Source organism: Myiozetetes cayanensis, unplaced genomic scaffold (genome assembly GCF_022539395.1).
Source record: "Myiozetetes cayanensis isolate MyiCay16 unplaced genomic scaffold, myiCay2020 scf4, whole genome shotgun sequence".
NCBI classification, from domain to species: Eukaryota; Metazoa; Chordata; class Aves; order Passeriformes; family Tyrannidae; genus Myiozetetes; species Myiozetetes cayanensis.
Window position 1 is genome coordinate 65,124,335 of NW_026087631.1, and position 18,927 is coordinate 65,143,261.

The following is an 18,927-nucleotide window of genomic DNA, read 5'->3' on the forward strand; positions in this document are numbered from 1 at the left end:
TAACACATCTCACCCTGAAAATACACCAATAGCACTGACTGTTTCCTGGGAAAAGAGACAAATTTCAAAACATCCTCCTTCACTCTTGTTATACAGAAGCTAACCTCAGTTAAGTACCACACTGTTTGCTGCTCAAGTTACCCCATAATATTTTCAGCTAGCCTCTTCCCAGTCAGGCATCATTCACAGCAGGTATCAATGTATGAAAGCAGAAAAAGAAGAATCAGATGCTGAAACTACCACCAGAACAAAGTAACTTTCAGGTGTCTAAAACAAACAAACAAACAAACAAAACCACACCAAAAATAACCAACCAAAAACCTTTGGTTCAATTTAGACCTGGGAGGAAAAAGGACTTTTCTCCCGCTGGCAAGATGGCCCTTATGTTAGAAGTAGATATCCTGGCAGCTTTGCAGCCGATCCAGTATGTTTTATGGCTGGTTTCAAAGTGTTTCAAAACAAGTATCTGGAAGATATCTACATAATTAACTATTGTTCAGTGTTGCTCACTGAAGTCATGTCATCTTCTCAAGACAGAAAGCCTGCAGAGACACAAAGGTTGAACGCTGAGGCTGTCTATAGCCTGTACTAACAGCAAGGGGGACAACATTTCAGGCTCAAGAGCCCTGATCTTTCTCAGAGGGAAAACTGAGGAGTTGGATGCCGGGGAAGTGACCTCAGGAGTATCCAAGCAATGACCTATGCAGCACAAGCTCCTGCATATTTGCTGCAATACAGCCCAGCCTTTCACAGTGCTCAGTCTGTGGACACCAGATCTCACATTTCACACAGGGCCATAACTACTGCAGCCACTAGGATTAAAATGCTGTGATTCTCCCATCAGCAAATCCAGTGCAGGGTAACCCACACTGTGGGTTACTAAGCTGTATGTGCTGCAGAGCTCTCATTGCCTGTACAATCACTTCTGCACTGGGCCTTGCAGCCTGTATTGTAGGGGGTTTCGTGCTTCTGCTCTAATCTCCAAAATAAACATACAAGGCAGCGTATCTAATTATATCTAAGGTAACACATAGCTCATTTGCTTTCTTATTGTGAGCAGTTAGTTTTAAACACAGCTATTGCAGTATCAGATTAATGATCATGGAAGTCTGCCTCACTAGTTCATTGTCCTTACAGTCCAGTAGCTTAACATAAAAAGCCACAACAGCAAGATTTTTAATTTGTAAATTAAACACTGACTGATCTGACATTCTTGTACATGTTATCATAGGACATTGAAGTTGCTTCCAGTGTGAAGTGATGTTTTTAAAATCACAGCTTCATCCAAGAGACAACTGACTACAGCAAACTAATGAGAAAACTTCACTGGGAAAAAAAAATACGTTTAAAAAGTCAGACAAAGAAAAATTGTTTATAAGGATGGATTTTTAAGTCATCTACTTGTTACACTGAAAGATTTTCTGCTGTAAATACATTACTAGGGCTGAGCACAGAACAGGAACTGGTTGAGGCTACCTTCTTACTCCACATGTATAGATGAGTCCTCCAGAAACTAAGAACAGAAGTTAAGAGAGGAAAAGAGGATCCTGTACTCTCCAGAAGAGATTAATTAACAGCTACCTAAGAGTAGCCTATCCTTTGATTTTAAATACCCTGCTAGAACAGTAGTGACATGATAAGCATTGCATGGGTGAGCACAACAAACTTGGTGCTTGTGAAGTGCATCTCAGGAGCCAGTGTTGACCAGGGACCCACCCTCAGAAACCCAGGATTCTCCTTATGTTCCTTCTCAGTAGAGCTGGATGACCTGCCTAGCAGAAGCGACAAGAAACAAAATGCCCTGACGTGTCCTGAACACTGAACTCTGGGAATTTAATAGTGAAGTCAAGGTTACACACAGGTGTGTGTACAAGGCTGACTCAGAGCATGAAAACCTGTACATGACCACACATTTCATTCAGATGATTGCCCTGTTTTCCTAAAAATAAAAATAATAAATCAGCTAAACTGGGACAACTTATTCAATCAGCTGGCACTGGGGCATTTGGCCCAAAGGCACTTTAACTTGCATCCTCCACCTTCTGGGTGGATGCCTTACCCTAAAGGGCATTAAGCACAGCTCTCTTTAGCTTTCCCCTTGGCATCAGGCCACTGTCCAGACAGGAATGCAAAAGCCCAAGCCAGAAAACAAAAGGAGACTGACTGCTCAGAGTACAGAGCTTGGAAAAAACTGGCAGGATCAGTAATATTTCACACTGGCAAGTGAGCTGATAAACAGGAGCTATCCCTTGTTCCAGCTGTGCACCTTAAGCTACAGAGGCAAGTTCCTGCACTGCTGGTTGGGTTTTGGCCCTACCCCATTGTGCAGACAAGAGCCCACGAGGCAAACCTTTCAACAAGGGGAAGGAAGGATTCCTCAGTATAAAAACTCACAGCCTGATAACTACATTACTTCAAACCCCCACCCCCCAAAAAAAAACCAACAACAACAACAAAAAATAGAAAATATGGGCTTTGTCCCTTTAAGATGCAGAAGAAACTGAACTCATCCCCAGTACTTTTGGCTGAGAGCCACATATTAAATTTCTTGCTGAAGCCAAGACCCTGAGGAGGGCACAGTTGTCCCCAGGCAAAAGATGGCAGAACCTCTCCAAGTCCCACTACAAAGCTGGGCAAGTAAAATAAGTGGGGTGGCCTTCAATACCACCCTTCTGTGCTGAAGTTGTTGACACTTCAGGCATCTCTGGACAATTTTAGTTCTTTACCCTACTTACCACAGATTGCTCTAAAACTGTGATGAAGTTACAAGGCAAGAATGTATGGGATAAAAAATATTGCTACAAAAGCATAGTAGGGATTATTTGAGAGATCTGTATTATTCTTTAAGTGGAAATTTGACCTTGAACAACCAAACTTGCCTAGAACAAACCTGTAAGAAAGGAAGAACAAGGAATCAAAATAACAAAGTGAAGGCCTCTCCAGTATCCTAATAAAGATAAGCAACCTCCAGATCAGACATCCAAAACATATGAACGCCAACTACTGTTCCTCCTTCATCGCAGCCATGCTGAAGAGCACCATGGTTAAATTGCAAAGAGTAGAAGGGGATCCAGCAAAGCAGCTCACAGATTTCCACAAAAAGGGGTACAGATGCTTTGTTTTCTTTGTGAAGGTGATGCTTCCTACAACTTAACTCCATAGTTTGGGAAGGAGGCTATCAAGCACTCTTAAAAGCCTGCCATATCAAGGGCTTTGAAGACAAAATTAAGGAAAGATTCAAGCTCAGGGCTGGCAGTCAGGCTGATTCAAGCACCCATCTGGAGCAGTGCCCATTCATTGTTTAACAGTGGAAGTATTACCAACAAAAAAGCATAACAGGTCAGCACAAACAAAATTTCAAAGATTTGATCTAGAGTTAAACACTACAGAAACCACCTGTGTTTTGCTAATTATTGCTAAGCAACATTAAGGCCAACAGTTTAGCAGAGTTCAAAAGGAATTAGGAATTATATGGGTAATAAGAACATCCACAATTACATTAGCTAGGATAAAACAGTTTATAAAAGGATTAAAGGAATACCACACCTTGTGGCATAAGTCAGCCACTATATCACAGATAAATTTTTCTTTGATTGTTTTGCTTACCAAAGAGCAGTAGAAACCATGCCCACTGTTCCAGCAACTCTTAACTATATTGCACTAAGGATCAGCTTTACAAAAACCAAAATCAAGCTAGACTTCACCAGCTCAGGTTCAGGCTTCTCTAGTGAGCTTGCTCTACTGTATATTACATCTATCTCGGAATAAAAGCAACTCAAGCCAAACTTTAGCCAATTTGTATTCACAAATGCTTTATATTCACAACGCACTACACTAGAGTTGAGGCATTTAAGTCACAGAAGTTGATGTGACTCATCTCAAAGCTAGGTCATCACAATGGAACACCCAGACTGTCACAATGAAACACAACAAAAGTAAGGTGTTTTCTCTGCTGATTCCAGTAACCAGCTACTACCTGAAGCTAAAAAAAAAAAATCCCAAGTTGTGTAACAGGCTTGCCTTGTCCTGTCCTAAAAGAGATCAGAGAATCAAGAACTTCTCCATTCACAAGCAGCTTTGCTCCAGTGGCAGGACTATTCATTTTAGAAGAGTTTAACCTCTTTGATCTCATAACTGGGACTCCAAGATACTGATCAAGTCCAAGTCTGATAGAATAATTAAAGATGTTCAGAAACCAAAAGTTTTTAGCAGTCTGCTTTCCTTGCACCTACAAAAAAGCAGCTTAATTTGCCATTAGCCCCATGAAATGACAGAGGAATTCAGACAAAGGAGTTATAATTACCAAGTCATCTCCAGCTGAAGTGCCAGCTACCATATGCTCTCTTCAGAAAACCCAGACTACTCTACGTAGTAGTAGTGCCTAGTTTATAGAGCTCCCTATATCAAGCTTCATTTAGACAAGAGAGTGGTTTTGACTGTACCAGGCCTTTTTGAAGTTTTTAGCTGTTAAAATAATGAAAGCAGAAGGATAAAAAAGAATGGCAGATCTAAACAGCACAGTGGATCACTGCAAATACAGAATTCAAAGCGTTTATATAAGATGATCTAGGTTTCATCCCATATCCCTCATTTTTTAATTAAATATTCTTTTCAGTGATACAAATATTTGGAAAATACATTAATCTGTTGACCAGTGTCTGATGAGAAGCCTTAAGAAGTCCTTTATCAGAGTACCACTTTCAGTGTAAAAACACCTTGAAGGGTCAGAGGGAGATGTGAGACTGCTTAAAAACTTAAAAGCCAGAAAGGAGGGAAAGCCTAACCAGGTATTTTTGCCATTGCTCCTTCAGCAAAAACTACTCACAAATAAAACACCTACCATCAGTATCTGCATTACACCAGGGACTGCAATTTTTTTACTTTAACATTTCAGTACTGCAGAAGCTGATGTCACTTGCCAAGGAAAACTTCCCTCTAATTTGGCAAAGCTTCAGAAGTCAAATCAGCTATTTACTGTAACACAGGTTTACATTGCTACTAGAGAAAGTTAAAAGAGGTTTTGTTTGGGTTGAAAAACGTGGCTAAGCAGAAATAGATGGTCAAATGACCGAATGAAATAACCAGAGAACCAGACTGGATTTGTATCACAAAGTCTGCCTCCTGACAGCTACCAGGTAGCTTTTAAACATGCAGGCAGAAAACCAAAAGCCACATCTATATAGTAACTGTTCCTGTATCTGTAGAATAGGATTTTCCTAGGGAAAAAAAGTGAAAAAAATGTAATAGGAAATTGATGCTATCATCAGTTTTCACCACTTGCTGCCCTTTGCAGCAAGAAGTAGTTTGTGAGTTTTTCACTTACATTTGAAAGAAGTTTCCAACTATGACTTTTCACAAGTTACTTCACAAAGAGAAGCTCAGAAATCAGCTATTAGATGAAAGACAGAAAGAGTACACCTAGTTTTCTGTAACTTCTCCGAGCACCTGGTGTTCTGTTTAAGATTCAGTGACTGTAGAAATACCTGTCATAGTTGGCAGTTACAAATATGCTTGTGGCAGCAGGAAACAACTGGCTCAAACTCCACTTGTTTTATTCAGTTGGGCTTTCTCTGAGTTTTGCTTTTTGTGCTGAAGTGGAAGAGAATTAAATGCTCCAGAAGGAAAGTATCAGAATAAAAATGACCAGTTTTATCTACAGAACAACCAATCAACACGTGCAATCATGACTAGCAACACACACATGGTGAGATGGCTCAATTCCTCACCATGGAAAGCACTACAGAGACCAAGATTAATCCCTGACACAGTTGCAGCTTCAGCAGTTTAGCTCTGACATGGAATACAATTCTCATACTAGTATCTGCGTGCATGCAGGGTTTATTTTGCACCGGGATTTGCTGCAATATTTGTATGACTACACTGAACAGTGGGGTTGCAAAATGAACCACTCCAGTAGAACCTGAATGCATGCCACATGCACCTGTCACCTTTTTGGGGACAAATATACCCTGGGAGGTGTCTCCTCAGAGATTTTGCCTCATGCATCAAGAGGGCAGCCAGGCACACCCTCGTTACAAGAGAAGAACCATCAGGGTTGCATCACTCATGAATCCCACCACTGAAACCAGCGACTTGTTGTTACAGTCAAATCAACTCCCTGTATAAGCCCCAAACTGCTCATTGCTCCTGGTTCTTCTGTCAGCCCGTTGCCATTTCTCAATCTTAACATTTGCTTGCTATTTTCCTGAAGATATTTAAGTGACTGCAGTTGCCAAGACAACCACTTCATCAACACCAGCACCTCAGCTCATCTATCTTGGGCTTCCCTTCCATTCACCATGACTTCTAGGAAATCAGCTGCCAAAACCAGCAACTTGGAAATCTGGCTTTTGTGTTTTTAACTTTTAGCAGTAGCCTTTGAGATCTCCTGTCCTAAGAATATGAAGTTCCTGTCATAGGAACAGCTTTGTTTTAATTATATCCTCAGAAGTAAGGTTTCCTGTAAAGCTGGAAGAAGTCCGACAGCTTAAATTCCAAGGCACTGAGGCAATCACAGAGGTATACATCCAAACCAGGTTTATGCATGCCTGTTCTGTTGCTTTCAGTAACTCACCGAAGCCTCCTTCAATTTTGTTGTCTGTTACCAAGAGAAACAGGAAGTGACACAATATTTCTTACACTTATCAAACCCAGCACAGGCCTTGAAATGCACACCCATATGTGTGTCTTTTCTAAAAAATACCACAGAACCTCCACAAAGCAAGTAGTAAGTGGATAATCCCCATAACTATATGCATATTTTAACTAAATCAGGCTTAAGCTGTCCAACTCTCCTGCCGTGGCAGCCATGAAACCTAGTGGCAAAGTCAGCTGAGCTTTGCAACAGCCAAATCCTAGGATGACATAATACAATTTCTAGGAGTTCCTCAATAGTGGAAGTATGGAAATAAGATCCTGCCTAGTACTGCCCTTCCCCCAACCCACTTCTGTTAGACCAAAATGAGAAGGCTTCACAAGTTCAGTCACAGCAAGAGCTTTGATCAGAATTTACATCTTACAAAATAAAGGATAAACCAACAAAAACGGTTAAGCCAGGTCTGGTTGAATTCTAATGCCAACAATGCTATCAGCATCTTTGTATCACCAGCATCTCAAGCCACATGAGAGCAGCCTCCCAAGCTTAGGTCTGCATGGCCCTGGTCGCTGTGCCTGCGAGATTTACAGCTGCGGCTGTGCTGGCTTTGCATCCATTAGCACGGATACTGGCAGCGGCCGAGCCATGGCAACGTGGATTAAGCACGGGCTGCAAAACCAGCTCGTAAGCCGGGTCAGTTCACAACTGGTGTTAAATATCACGCTACCAGACCCCACTACAGGTCAAATGTGCCACTGCTGCATTGCAGACATACTTGAGCACTATAAAGTGATCCCAATGGTTTATTACTGTGGGCCTTGGTGCTTTGCCATGGTTGCCACAGTGTCATTGGAGAATGCCCCACTCACTCCTTTCGCTGTACCTATTTATACAAGGTTAACAAAACTAGAGACGGTAAAGGCTTCATATTCTGCCTGAAACTCAAACCGTACATGGTAATCACATTAAGCTGTGACTAAACATTATTTTAGCAAATAAATATTGTACAACAGCCTTTATCAATGCATTTATAATTAAGGCAGTTAGAAACACCAGCTTTCCTTATAAAAGGAAAGGTACCTGCAGGTCAGTTGTGCTGTAGTTTTCTATTTAAAGTGCTTGCTAAGTGCAGAATTTGGCTTCCCGCCCATGTGTTTTAAGCTCAGTGTTGTGGCATAGCCTGGGTAATTGCACTTTGGGTGACAAGTACAACAGAGCTCAGAGGCATGTCAGTAACACACCTCAAACCTCGTCCTAACTGACTGGAACCAAATCCTGCCCTGTGAACGTGCCAGCTCCGTGACGTGCCACACCAGGCTGTTTCCCTGGCTGTGCTCCGGAGCTGTGAGCCATTTCACACTTCCACACTTGACATCAAATCCCACATGCTGGTTTCTCTATGCTGAGAGGCTTCATTTCAAACCCACCCTTCAAAGCACCAGGAGAGAAGACCTGGGGTGGCTGAAGTGGAAGTGCACAAGAGGCTGGAGCAATTAATACAGTACAAGAAAGAAATCCCAGAGGTGGGAGGTAAAAAAGCTGGGTAGCTTCAAAAATCAGTGCAGATCCCTCTGACATTTCAAACGATGAGGCAGACAAGGGACGACTTTGCCTCCTCCAAGAAGTTCACCCAGATTCTCCACAATGCACTCTTTCTGAGATTTATTTGAAAAGCCTGCATAACATACGTCTCACAAGCCTACATACTCAGGCCTTGACTTGATGGCTTTCTCTTCAACACCAGGAATGTCCCCCTCCTCCCCCAGGTTAAGTTACACAACCCCAGCTTTATTTTTTGCTCTAAGAGAATTGCCGCAGCTGCCTCACGGACAAAGTCTGTGCAGAGGAGTGTGACTTGTCAGTACATCAGGTTCTGTGCTGGGGTGCTTCAAGAAACTGCTCAGGCTTTTATTTTTAAAAACCAGGAATAAGCAGAAGTTCTTATTGAAAAAAAATCTCTTTGCTTTTGTGCTTAAGCAGACTGAAAACTATTCACTTGACAATTTCTTCAGCTATATCAAATTTAAATACTGCACTTGTAAATATACAAGTTGAATTTGTTTTGGAAGAAAGCTTTTCCATGTGTTATTTATAAAAAGCAAGACACTTCCTACCTACAGATTTAGTCAATTATGCTATTATAAGATATACCCATTTTACATAAAAATGTTAATTTATCCAGAGTAATAAATATGAACTCATCACAGATAGAAAACCTAGCCTCTGAACACTAAATTACTCTTGTCAAAGAACATTTGACCCTACTTGACATTCAAAGCTGTGCAAACCCCTGTGTCTACACGGCTCCTCCAGTGTTATCCCAGTGTCCTTCACATGAGCACCTCTTACAGTCACTAGAGATGATGAACAAAGCACTGCACTGGCTCTCCTATCCTGTTTGTGTAGCATCTGCAGACTGTTCTGGACAAGTGCTGTGCTGCACCCACACAAAGGGCCTAACAGATGACCATATCTGGATTGTGCATCCCTTTCACCCAGTCTAACATCAGGCTGAAGTGACTCACGTTCAGAGCTAACAGGACACAACAATATTTAAAACTTTTACCAACTATAACTCAGCTAAACTTGTACTGAAGAAGGTTTGTTGGCTGCTCCCTAGCAGAAAATGATGTTTGATTGGCCAGAAAAGCATCTAGGAACAGACGCACACTTTTCTTGGAAGAAGTTGATTTCCCACAGCCCTCTTATTTCAAATTGACGTCCTGTAGTTACTAATCCACAAATTAGGATTCAAATTCAATGTGCCAACCAAGCATTCAAACTAGGCTTTATGATCAGCCCAAATTTTGTCATCCTCAGCTTTTCTCCATTACTACATTTGTATAAATTATGTATCACACAAAAGCAGTTCAACAAAGCTGAAGTCCCTTCTGAGAACAGGGAAACTCCTTTCCTGTGCCATCATTATGTTCATCTGCCATAAAACGCCTCCTTCACAGTATTTTTTTTTTTACTAGAAAGAGATTTAAAATAGAGTTTAGATGACAACCATGCAAAACCAACTATTTACACCAAGTTGTTCCCCCTATACTCAGCGCTGGTGAGGCTGCATCTCCAGTGCTGTGTTCAGTTCTGGTCCCTTAATTCAAGAAGGACACTGAGGTGCTGGAGCATGTCCAGAGAAGAGTAACAAAGCTGGTGAAGAGTCTAGAGGGTAAGTCCTATGAGGAGAGGCTGAGGGAGCTGGGGTTGTTTAGCCTGGAGAAGAGGAGGCTCAGAGGAGACCTCATCACTCTCTACAACTCCCTGAAAGGAGGTTGTAGCCAGGTGGGGGTCAGGCTCTTCTCCCAGGCAGCCAATGATAAGACAGGAGCACACAGTCTTAAGCTTCACCAAGGGAGGTTTAGGTTGGACATTGGGAAGAATTTCAACACAGAAAGGGTGATTAGACATCAGAAGGGGCAGCCCAGGGAGATGGTGAAGTCACCATCCCTGGAGGTGTTTAAGGAAAGACGACATGGCACACAATGCTCAGATCTAGTTGACAGGGTGGTAGTCAGTCAAAGGTTGGACTCGGTCTAGGAAGTCTTTTCCAATTTAATTTTTTCTGTGAAACATACCATATCTATTCTTCTTTCTAGAGCTCAGGAGTCACTGCTCTATACTTAGCAAGGAGACAAAAGAAAAACCCCAAAACTTACTTATAACCTCAGCTACGAACTAAGTCAAGCTGAACAAAAAGTAAATCCCAAATAAACTGATGCATGCAAGAGTTACAAATACAACAGAACTGATGCAGATGCCAACAAATGAAGAGTTTGTTTCTGCCCACTAACCTCCAGCCAGAGGTCTGCAGTATAACTTATAGGCTGTCCCAGCATCACTTTTGCCTTAAAAGCAGGCACTAGCCACCTTGGAAGCACAGGTTAGATGTAGGCAGGTCAAAAATACTTCACTGTTCTCTGGAAAAAACCTGTGTCTGTGGCACTTGAGGACATGGTTTAGTGGTGAACAACATGGTGGTGGTGCTGGGTTGACAGCTGGACTCAATGATCTTAGAGGTGTTTTCCACCCTTAATGATTCTATGGTTCTAAATAGGTGAAAGTCATCCACAAGCTCAAAGCTGAGAGCTGCAGGGGAGAAGATGTGACAGAACAAGTCTGTGACACGAGGAGCTCTAACCAGGTCACACATGGTGACCTTATGTCAGCCTGCAGTCATGACTCAAAGTACAGTTACTCCAGTTTAGGAACAGAGTTGAAGGAAGAGGGAAACTGAGACGGGCTTGGATTCCAAGAGATTCCAAGACGAATGAAGAGGCCTGGGAGCATGACAATGACTCGTCTCTCATGGCCAAGGATGGCAAAACCTTTCTCCACACCTCTGCCATTGCACAGAGCTGACCCTGGAGAACGTGGCATCAGCTGCCTGGACAGCAGGAGACATCTCAGGTGTGGTGCACATGCTGAAGCCACACCCATGTGACATTTTACTGCACCCCCACAAGGCAGGGGAACAGGCAATGCCCTGCCTTGGGATGGTTACTCATGGCCCTTATCCCAACGTGACCTGACCCACCACTTAGGAACACACCTACAGCTGCCAGCAGGAAACGCCCTGGCTGAGGCAGGTACCACACACCAACAGCAGCCATCCCACCACGGCTTTTCACAGCTTCTGCTGATTGCCAGCAGGTTACTCGCTGTCCCTTGCAGGCAAAGTATGGTCCCCGGTTGAAGAACCCAAGCGTAAGCACATCACTTACACCAGAGACGTGGACAAAAGTGAACAACTGCTTAGTAGGTGTGGGACAAGCTTGGAAATTGGATAAAAATTAATAGTGGTATGTCTGAGTTGAACATTAAGCACGCTGCTTTGAATCAGGGAAACGGGAATATCACCTCTAACAGCACTAGAGCCCAGACTCATTCCATGACACCCAGAATAAAGTGGCCAAGACTGGCAGATTTCTTACGCCATCCCTCCTTGGCAGTAGCCAGTACAAATCCAACCTCTTTCCAAAGGCAGAATAGCCATGGATGAGACAGGTTCAAGACCATGTACTCAGCTACTACTGCAATTTAAAATACATCTCCAGAGTGACATGTCACAATTACTCTAGTGAGGCAGGTTTTTAGCTCCTGATGAGTCTGCCCATAAACCTCTGAGGGTCAAAACAATCTTCAGTATCAAAAAATGTTTTCAAAAATAATTCAGCCAATTTCAAAATACAAAAGCCCAAATGTTCACAGCCTCCTACCCAGTTTCCCCCCCGTAGGGCTGCTATTGCTGTATTTAAGGCCAAAGGCAGGCAAGCTCCTTCCACACAAATCAAAGACTGCAACCAGCAGGAAAAAAAAAAAATCAGTTACATTTCACAGAAAGCATATTAGTCAAATTTTGAAGCACATAAGCTTTCAGTTTTCTGGCAGAGACTGAGAAATGGAAATCATTCCATATGTTGGTCTCAAAACTTTCATTTTTATATGCTCCAATGGAGATTAGGCAGCAATATAAAATGCTTAGTTTCATTTGGAAGTACTTTCAAAAAAAAAAAAAAAGTGACAATAGGTCCTCTGTAGAGAATTGTTTAAACATGGCTATCGTTGTGTCAAGAAACAGCCACTTGACACTCAGAGAATTATGCGAGAGAAGAAATGTTACCATCACACACTGAACTTGAACACTAAGTTGTCAGTAAGAGTTGTGTCTCAATGCCTTTTTTGCTTAGCATTTTGAGTAACATGGACACAGCCATAAAAAAAACGAGGTTAGGCAGAGATCCCACTGAAGTGGCAACATCACTGAGAACAAACAAGGCCTTTTTTTTCCACCTTAACCAAAATGTGCCATGCATCTTCATCTCAAGCCTTTGGGTAGGGGCATTTTGTTACCACATGAATGACAAATTAGAAGGGATTTAGGTAATAGCTACAAGATACTTAAAAGGTACAGAAGAGACCCTGAGCCTCTCAAGTTATACTGCTTAATGCACCACTGAAAGGCACTGAGGTACTGAGTGTGGGTACAGTTACTGTTCTGCAGAGAAGTAACTGGGAACACCGAAATGAAATTCAGTTTTCCTCAATACATTATAAGAAGCCCATTCTTCTAATAAAGGTGAGTGCTTTTACAGATAGGTATTCTAGCCAAGATAAGCAAACACTTGCACACCAGTGTGGTTTACATCCATGAATAAGGGGCCTTTACGAGCAGACTTTATGCAAGAACAAATGCGTATTCACAGAATGTATTGTAAGTCCAAACTACTCCATTGCATGGCTTTTGTTTTGACAAGGCTAAAGAGGGTACTGCAAAAGAGAATATTATTTCAGCCTTTGCCTAGGTCTGACAGCAAAAGGCTTCTAGCTGCAGAGGTGTCTAAGGATTATTTTAGAACCAAAGAACTCTTGCGCAGCAGACAGGAGACTATCGCTCAAAAATTGCCCCAAGTGGAAAAACTGGTTAAACACTGGTCCTTGCACTGTTTCAATACTTTGGCAGAGAGTTTTGGATCTTAACCCCTCCAAATATTTTGCTACAATGAACATTAAAACATATGTTTTAAATATTTGACTAGCATACATAACTTGGGGAAGAGTCACATAGCTATTGCAAACATGTCCTTCCTGCTAATGACTTAGGTTTCTCAAGCAAAACTTATCCAAACTTTTAAACCACCTGCACAATTTTAAGACAACAAAACAGACCAAAAGGAACATTGTTCATGCTTTTGGTACTAAAACCTTAAGGAGTAAGACACAGCCTGTCTGCAAGGCAGCCTTCCCTTTGTTAAACACAAATACTATGAAACCTACGTGTCATCCACTTAAAATTCAGCCCCTTTATGTTCTCATTGTTCTCCAGGTAAAAGCCTCAGTCTAAAACAACAAACATCCAGGAATCTTGAGGTTGCATGTGTACAAGTCAAGCAATATCCAAAATATCCTAAACGCATCTGAATTCAGTAGTGCTTATTTACGTCTTATTTGTAAGCCACTTCGGGCAAAAATTTATGCATTTTAAATATTTCAGGAAGTGTGGAGATAGGCAATCAATCAATTTGGGTAATCTTGGCTACTAGTGCTTCTGGGAGGGTACACAATGCCAAAGTTATTACTGTCAAACTGGCGTGGTGAGATGAGACATTCTCAGCAAGTCACTACCACAAAAACTTAGCAAGATTAACTGCAGTTCCTCTAACTCATAATGCTGGATAAAAACACTAAGGTTTCAAAAACGAAGCAGCATTCTGGAAATAGCTAGCTAATTTTGTGCACATGGATGTATGTTTGCACACATCTGATCACGTGCAGACCAAATTATGAGAGGGCCTGCTGTACTATGAGTCACACAACCTCTAGTTCATCCACACTGCAGGCCACCTGTAACTGCGACACTTCCAATTTGAACTCAGTTACATTTAAGCTCAACGTAAAACATCCACCATTTAGCCCATGCTATTCCTTCCCTTGAACACCTGATCAACCTGCCATGAACTACCCAACCAAACTGCACACCGAAGATCAGAGCTAAGGTTCTGCAAGAGTTTTTTCTTCTGGCATTCCCTACCCTCTAGACACAAAATGAGTACTGTACAGTAGACCTAAAGTGCTATTATACAGAAGATACCTATGTGAGTATATCACCATGTAAACAGCAGGCAGTCTAAGAGTGACTTCAGAAACAGCGAGGCAAAACCATGTTTGAGTGTTTGAAAAGTTACAGATGTGTCAAACCCTCAGACATTGGCGTAACATCACTGCACTAGTTGATCTAAAGGATTTACCAAAAAAAAGAAAAAAGACATACCCCCATCACTTTTTTAACACTATAGAGTCAAAAACTTCCACTAATTCCTATAATATGAACCTCATCTGAAGCTACATGGTTTAGTTACTATTGCTTGAAAAGACAGGCAAGAAGTTTCAAGAGGCACAGTTCCTTGATACCTAAGGAAAAAAAAGTCAAGTTATATTTTACCTCATCCAAGGACCACTCTGTACAAAAATTAAGCAAAGTAACTGTTCACTCTATCCACATGGACAGCTTTCCATTTTGTTCTAATGATAGAGCCAGGATGTGATACAGTTCTCCTCTTGCCATACAACAGGACCTAAATGCACATGATCTCATACATTCAGGCAGTATCAGAAGTGGAAACCCCTACCTGTGCTTCTCAGCACACACAATAATCCTACGAGGGAAAGACTCAGAGCTGCCCACCAAAACGACCTCGCCCATTTCCTCCCGAGGATGCACTGATGTCCAAAGCAGGTTATAGGATGGACAAGTTGTCTGTGCAGATCACAGGTGTAGCTATCCAAAAAACTATTCCAATGGAACAGCAGAGTGAGTGACTATCAGGTATTGCCCAGGCTTGAGACTCTGAGGTCATAACTGTGCTTATGATCCATGAATCAACATCAGAAATTTTTTGCCTCCCTGCCTGCAGGCAGCCAAGAGCCTCCTTGGCTTTGGAGACAGGCTGCTCTGAACTGGAGCTCTGCAGAGCTGGAGCAAGTAGGGCTTTATGCACCCAATATTCCGTACCCCTTTGGTGCATCAAACTACTGCTTATTACCATCAAAGATACCTAAAGGCAACAAAAATAGGAGACCAAGTACACAGAGAGAAACTCTGTAGCACCTTGCAATGCAGAGGCCTGCGGCAGCTTTTGTGCTTAGAGTACCACACATTTTTCCCCAAGAATCAAGTAAATTTTTGTGAAGTTAAATGTTCTACAAGTTATATAATTATGTAAGTGCTTAGGACACCTATATTTGCTTAATTTTAAGCTTTCTGAGAAGCAGACTACAATACCAAACTTTAAAACATGGTGTTCGTTCTTGCCATTAGTTATCCATAAGTTCTCTATTTCCTGCTCTGAAATATTAACAAATACTGCAAATCACTTTGAAATCAAATCACCTGGAAGAAGCTGAGATCCAACAATACAGAACTCCATACAGCATAGGGTTAATGAGTAACAAAAAGCAAGGATAATAATGCCTTGACAAGTATTTAGCCCCCAAATTGCTTAACAAAACTAATCATAATGCTTGCTGGTTTTTTCCCCTTCCAATTTATGTGTCAAGGCTTGTTCCTTCAAGCAGGAAAAATACCTTATGAAAAGAACTGCCTTAAGAACTATCAAATAGTAACTTTAACAATGTAGTTAATTTTTCTCGTTTCCTTTCATGCTAGGTGTATTAATTTTAATCTACCCAATCTGAATCACCTCTAAAGGAGCTTTTAATATTGACTTTTGCTCTACATTAAACATGTTTCTTGGCACAGTGTGCTTGGTCAAACTGTGCTTCTGGGTAGTGCTATATGCTCAATAACAAAGTTTCTATTTGTATAATTTCTCATTTGTACCTCCCCTGAAACACTGGCTCCCAGCACAAGAATATCACCCAACTAAAAAAAATTTAGAAGAACCATCTTTTTTTAAAGACAATCAAACACTGTGTAGCTAAGGTGCAATGGCACCAACCATTCAGGATCTCGAGTAAACCATCGGGAGACACTTTCTAGTAGTCCTGCAAGTGTCCTGAAAACACTGCTTGATCAAAGCATTGGGCAGTGGTTCATCAACCTCAATGCTCTGAAGGCTCAAGCATCAAAGAAAGACACTGGATTTGAAGACAGAGATATGAATTGTTACCTGAGATGGTGAAGGTTTCACCAAGCAGAGCCCTCAGCCACTGAGATCTATCCCAACTCACACCCATCATCACTAGATTACAGCATAACCACCTTTGTTGTGGTGGTCCCCATTTAAGTATCAGCCAAAATTAAGGGTGAAGAAGTTCTCCTGCCATGTAGCGAAGGACCGCCTCAGATGAACAGAAGATGCCTATGACATAAAGGTGGAATCAGTGAACTGCTCACACCTAGCTCTGCAGATTATGGCACAGTCTGGTTCTCTACTGCTCAGGCACTGCCTGCAAAACCAGAAGAACACATTCCCATCACATCCAGAGCAATTCAGAACTATTACATAGGCCAGTGGATTCTGATTTAAAGACCTGTCTTACCACACCATGTCCTTCCCAGCTGACCTAAGAAAGAAGCAAGTGTCACCACTTGTGACCTGGACACAAAGCATTTCATTCTGAGAAAAATACTCCATCACTCAAAAAACCTCAGTAACTGAACCAGATGTGAGTAACACCTTAGACACACAAGATCTACCTAAATTTCACCCTTAAACTCTGTGAATGAGTCTGGGACCAAAAATTTAAGTTCACCTATTGCAGTCAGGTGCCTGTAGCCCAACACAGCTGATTCTGCCTGAACTTTTGTCAAACTCAATTTCTTCCTGACAGCAACTGAGGGACAGACATTGGCTCTTATCTCAGCTTCTCTGCAGGATTTAACATCACTGCCCCTGAGCTATTTTTGCCTTGCCAGAGAGGAATGAGAAGTAACCAGTGCATGGAACAGTTCAGCTCCTTCCTTGAGGATGGTAATATGGAACCTAAACAAAGGGTTGCCCAAAACATTAGAAACTATTGAGTATGACTGGGAACACAGTAATTAGGCAAGACAAAGGTTGATATAGTCTCCACTGCAGATGTCCACCTTCAGATGATCACACAGAGGAGGGGGAGGCTGCTGGATCATCCCTTGCTGGTACAAGCTGCTCTTCACACTGTTGTTGCTCCTGGAGGCCACTGCCCTTGCCATCTACCTGGCAGCCCCAAACTCTGAAGCACTGCAGCAGACTGAGCATGCTATGCTAGCTGACAAAATATGCTTAGATGCTGTGCTTGAATTTTTAAGAAGTCCCCAACTTTATCATAGCCAGCATATTGATAACCTACCATTTAAAACAAACATTCAGGGAGACTTGTTTTCTGCTTCAGTTTATCAAATGCTACAGTTACAGGATTTGCAACTGAAACCAGTCTGTTCAAATGTTGAACTAGTTTTAGACAGCAGTAGCTCCTGTCAAGGAGGTGCAGAGAAAGCACTTTCCTCCTTTCAGTTCATTCAGCTATTCCAACAACACAGAGAGAAAGGCTGTATTTCCCCAAGATGCCAAAAGCTGATGTTACCAGCTCCAATATTTCCACAGGCATAAATCAAGCATCTCTATTCCCTATCAACAATCATTAACACTTTCTTTATTAAGGTCACTTTAAACATAGTAGCTTAACTAGAAGCCTTTGTTTTTCCCCTCCAGTTCCTACCCTTAAACTGCACTTTAAGTGGAAGAAAATTCTAAACTCTCATTGCCACAAAGCTGAAAAAAAGCTACCTCCTGTAATTGCATATTTCTAGTCCTGCTTGCCTAACCTTAGTAAACTAAAAATACAAAACAAGATGAAGCTAGATATTTCATCAAGTCAAGCAATATGAGAAATGAAACAGAGGCAAAGCAAGCACTAGTTCAGAGCAGCATATACTATCAGTACATCACTGAAGTCACTCATCAAATAAAGTTTGGGTATTAATCTGATCTCTGAGTGACTCCATAAGCCATGCCTAATGCATCTGAAGGCCTAATACAAAGAGAGCCATGAACATCACTTCTCCCTAGGGACAGAAGGAGGGTCCAAGACCGCTTTTTCAGTGGCTCAGAAGTCAGGATACATAATCAAAAATCAAATGCTACAAAAATCCACCCCACAGAGCTCCTCCTGGAGGAAGGATGAGAGAAACAGCACACAAGAGACTTCAGCCATGCCACTTAAAGGGAATACTGCTGCTCTGGAGGCCAGACCTCAGCCTCCCACTCTCAAAACAAGTATCACAGGACTGGTGAAAACAATTTAGAAGAAAGACACAACAGTTCAAGGACATCAAATACTCAAAAAGACAGCACAGTCACAACACTGTGTAAGGCAACTGGCACTCTTGTCTAAATCTACGCTTGTTAACACACATCCCCAGATTATTTCACAGGTTGCTTCAGGTTCTTTCCAGGAACAACTGCAAACACACACTCCAGAGAGTTCCCTAACCAAGCAAACATATTTTGATCCGTTATGATTTCTTTGAGAAAAAAAAAATGGATGAGTAATTTAAGTGCAGGAAGAGGTCATGAGACCATTCGGATGTGAAGATGACACTGTTACCAACCAACGACTGGAGCGACTTCCTGAATAAGTAATAATGGAGGTGAGTCTAAGAATACACCTATCACACCTACATGAGTAAGCCAGCCAACTCATTACAAAAGGCAAGCCTTGTGCCAAAGCCTTCTCTTCCTCCCAAACAACGAGGCCAAACCGAACGTGACTCAAATCTATTATTCCCCAAGCTACAGGTTATTTTGGTTCTGTGGAACAAAGTTTCAAACCTTGACCTGGAGAGGCCAAGAGGCAACAAAGGTGCGCCTTAGTCAAGCAAAGGCACC

At 41.9% G+C, this 18,927-nt stretch overlaps 2 protein-coding genes across 4 annotated transcripts in view; both read right to left on the reverse strand.

Moving 5' to 3' along the window:
* The window catches only part of TPGS2 (tubulin polyglutamylase complex subunit 2), a 698,248-nt gene that overhangs the window by 472,276 nt on the left and 207,045 nt on the right, over positions 1-18,927 (reverse strand). The window lies entirely within an intron of this gene.
* The window catches only part of UBE2R2 (ubiquitin conjugating enzyme E2 R2), a 52,545-nt gene that overhangs the window by 32,053 nt on the left and 1,565 nt on the right, over positions 1-18,927 (reverse strand). The window lies entirely within an intron of this gene.